We start from the raw sequence: 4,107 nt of genomic DNA, 5'->3' as shown, positions 1-4,107 counted from the left end.
AGAACTTTGCTTCACATGTTGTGAATCATCTATCAGACCTAGAGATTGAAAACACAAAGGATGAAGGGTTTTATTTGAAGTAGAAGAACAGGGTGTGGAATTGGTCGAGAATGAAGTTGCAGAATATGAAGGAATTATTTGCAATAATAACTAGATTTAGTAGAAAAACAAGGATCAATAGGCTTGAATTTGAAGGGTAGAAATGAAAACATACTAGAGGCACTTTTTTGATGCTTTGTTGAAATTGAGTCAGCTCACGTCAATGTTTTCCTTGTATAAAGGCAACTCCTTTTGGGAGGGGAAAAGAGAAAGCAATATACAACATAGTAGCATAATTTAATCCCCAACCAAATCAATGTTCAAACTTTCGGTAGATCAATTTTAACCCTTTCTTGGAAATTATAAAGGTTGTGGCTCCCTTAGCAAGCAAGAAATGACACTGATCTTTTGGGCCACGGTCTGTATACAATTTTTTTGCATTTTAATCATCAAATTTAATCTTTGAAATACTACTAAAAGATTTATTACCATTGTTTCCATCCTTTTTCTAGAGAAAGCTCAGTAAACATTAAGTCATAGCATAATTCAATTATTTCCTTAATGATGCTCTTATGATCTTAGGTCAAATCAATTCTCCCCTTATTTATGCATTTGTCTAATAACTACGTCTCACAAATTATTCTTATATGCTTATTAGATATAGGTATTGTGATCAATTAGCAGAAAATGATTTCACAGGCACATATTATGTCAGAACAAGAGTCAAGACATAAGCAAGTATGCATACACTTTCCTTCAATTATGAGAAAAGAGACTTGGATCTCTAATACTAACTAAGAAGTGAAAAGCATACAATAAATAATGAGTGTTTTTCAAGTAAAAGACGATGATGTAGAAGCCTTGCTTGCATGAAAGAAAACTGCAAGCTTGGCCAATTAAAGATTTTATGTTGTACTTCCTCTACCTTGGAAAGGGTAGCAACCGTATACAAATTCATGCTCTTACAATAAATTTGTGGAGAAATTTTTACTATACCACATGGCACATTACTCAACAATCTCTTAAATGTAATGCCAACCAGGACAAATATCTATAACAACAATAAATGAAGCCCAAATGAATCCCACAAGAAATGTGTATCATTGGGAAAACCTCAGTTATCAAGTGTAGAATCAACCTAAGCAGTAGCATATTCTAATTTGCTAAATTTTGTCAAGCCCTCCATCTTAATATCCCCCAAATTTCAGGTTCCTTTCACTAGAAATCAGATACATACACCGTTCTTTATCACCAAGTTTTGCAGATGCTTTATCATACCAAATCATTGAAATCATAGCTAGGAACATTCCCAACACCACCTGCAAATTTAACCCTTCTTTGCCAAAAAAGATGAATCCCAATACAAGGACAAATATAGTCTTCATATGACCAAGAACTTGAAATGAGACTACTGTGAACCGACCAATGCAGATGAATTGGCTAATATTGGTGCCAACTACGATCAAGCATGAGAGTGTAATGAAGAGTTGTACAACCATGACACATAGGATTAGCTACATAACTCTAATTGACCTAATGATGGAGGAATATCATGTGCCCAAGTTTTTTAGTCTATGATTAATCTTATGTAACAAATGAACAAAAATATTGCATACATAAAAATAATCTAGGAATGATTCCCTTTCCATCTTACCACAGAAGTTATGGAATAATCATAAAGATCCACTCTTTTCTCTGCGAGCCAATAATCAAGAAAAGGACCTAAAATGAGCAAGGTAGCTGCTTGCAATGGCGCAGTATGTCCAAGAAGATCAAAAGAACCCAATGTGTATTTCTTTTGTAGGTAGTGAACATATTGTGTATACAATAACATAAAAGAGCTTTGTATCAGAAAATAATAAAACATTTACTAGCCTAATCAATGAAATTGAAGTACCTCAAATGCAAACAACAACAAAATATTGTATGTCTTTGACATTAGTGAAACATAGAAAAGTGTAGTCAAAGGATGATTTAAGACTTGCATATTTTTGCATAGAAGTGCTCCATACTGCAATCACAACAGCTACAAAACCTTTAGTATTGACACTGACATCTATGACAATACATATTGCTACACCAACTAGCACTACTATTATACTTAACTTGGTATCTCTTGAATAATGAATCTTGTTAAAGAGAACTTCAAAAAATATAGTTGTAAGTATCATGCTCAACTTTGTTATCTGCACAACAAATAGAAGCTCATATAAGAAACTAAATCTTAACAAAAACAAGGCATTACATTCATAACAACAAAATATAGTTATCATGCTCAAAACTGCACAACAAAGTGAATCTCAAAAAAATTATATATTTACATAATAAAATTCAATCTGAGCAAGAGACTCTAACGAACAAGTTATGAACCATTCAATAGACTCCACCAATAGGAAGCATGCTTATCTAAGGGCCCTAATTGTTTACTAAAATATGATTCATGCCAATTGGCAAGAAGCCATGGGGATGTGAGATTGGAAGAACATTGCATGAAAATACTCCCAAAAATCTAATAATTTAACTTATGGCATTTACAGATAGGAAGTCGGGAAATATTTATCTACCAATATTCTAATTTTTAAGAAGGATTCTAGGATCATAATAATGATTTGATCTCTGGAATTGATCTTCTTCCTTTGCTTCTTGATTTTCTTTTTCATTTCTTCATTTGGTTCCTCATTTAATGTGTGCTAAATAGAAAAATTCAAGAATTTGCATCACATTTTGTGCTTTGAATTTTATATGTTCCTGCAATTTTCCATACTTTCAGTACTTTTATTGGATGCAATATTTTAGTATGTATTAGGTTCCATATAAAAAAATTCCAACAATTCTTAGTAACTCTGACAACAGCTAAATTGTTTATTTACATACAAATGAACAGAAAAGGTGAGAAAGTGAGTGTATTGATTTAAATCCTACAAAGGAGTGGGATACTTGTTTGCAAAACAAAGAAAACAAGTGTATCAATCTCACCTAGTAAAAACCAACAAAATTCCACATGAGACTGACATTCATGCCAACAATGGAGAAATTGGCACAAATCACAAATTTTGCAAGCTCAGAGAAAGGTAAATGGGAAGGCTAGATATAACCCATAAAATGAAGAATAATTGTCATTAGTATGGTCATTCCAAAATGTAAGTATGTCAATGTAGTAGCTGCATAGAAAGAAAACAAGAACTCTACTTTAGAGATCAAAGAATTAATCTAACAAAATTTTCCCATTCCCTCAGATTATGAGAAATGTTCTGACCTAGAATAGAAATAAATGAAAATCGCTCACGCTTCCTCTCTCTCACACACAAAAATGTATATGTATAAGAATTACCCATCAGAGAAAGGTTTCGAGCTTAATAATTTGTATAGAAAATAGTAAAAAATCAAACAGAGCCATTTAACCAGAGAATAAATATCAATAAACTCTAAAATTAAAAATGCTTCAATCTGATGAAATTAAATAGCAAGAGATTTACAGGACATGGTATTGACCAAAAGTGAAGCCATATATAGCCATGAGACCTTTGTTAACCATAATAATCCCAACAAATGTGCTGACATTGAACATCCATGTTTCCACATCAAGGGTTTCCTTCCTATCTGCCTTGCTTGCAGGTGTCATGCCTACCCAACCTTTAAAATTACACACAGATCTAATCACTTCCAGCCCATCAATTTACGCTATCAGTTTTGGATCTTGAATCCCCAAATATCGAAATGTCCAAATGCCCTATGATGTAAAAAAAAAATCATACAAATGACCTAAAGTGTTGCAGATCCTCGGCATACCAATGAGTAGAGCAAATAATGTACAAAACGAAGAGAAACCCACATCACCAATCCGCAAAAACCAAAGACCCAAGTCACCTGATGCTCCTCAGAAATATAGAATTGAGCAACATAGAGGAAACAGATCCCTTTACGCCCTGGAAAGGCTCCTCCCCTCACTAAATATTTTACTTAACATAACGAGCCTATTATTCAAGAGCCAATGATTCCTCATCTGAAATTTTACCAATATTTAGTCACATAGCATTGTATTGATAATGTAGGTTCATTTTGTTTGAG

At 33.2% G+C, this 4,107-nt stretch overlaps 1 pseudogene across 1 annotated transcript; it reads right to left on the bottom strand.

Moving 5' to 3' along the window:
- Nucleotides 1-1,226: 1,226 nt before the first annotated feature.
- On the bottom strand, nucleotides 1,227-3,661 carry LOC149240286 (UDP-rhamnose/UDP-galactose transporter 6-like; annotated as a pseudogene). The gene is made up of 5 exons (XR_016245974.1): nucleotides 3,532-3,661; nucleotides 3,016-3,200; nucleotides 2,029-2,225; nucleotides 1,694-1,859; nucleotides 1,227-1,526 (listed from the first exon to the last, which is right to left on the bottom strand). The product of XR_016245974.1 is annotated as a UDP-rhamnose/UDP-galactose transporter 6-like (transcript).
- Nucleotides 3,662-4,107: the final 446 nt, after the last annotated feature.

The sequence above is a fragment of the Pinus tabuliformis genome, chromosome 8 (assembly GCF_031772625.1).
Source record: "Pinus tabuliformis cultivar Carrire ecotype Pingquan chromosome 8, CPIR1, whole genome shotgun sequence".
Classification (NCBI taxonomy): Eukaryota; Viridiplantae; Streptophyta; class Pinopsida; order Pinales; family Pinaceae; genus Pinus; species Pinus tabuliformis.
Note: the sequence above shows the minus strand (reverse complement) of the source record. Positions and strands in the feature narration are given on the sequence as shown.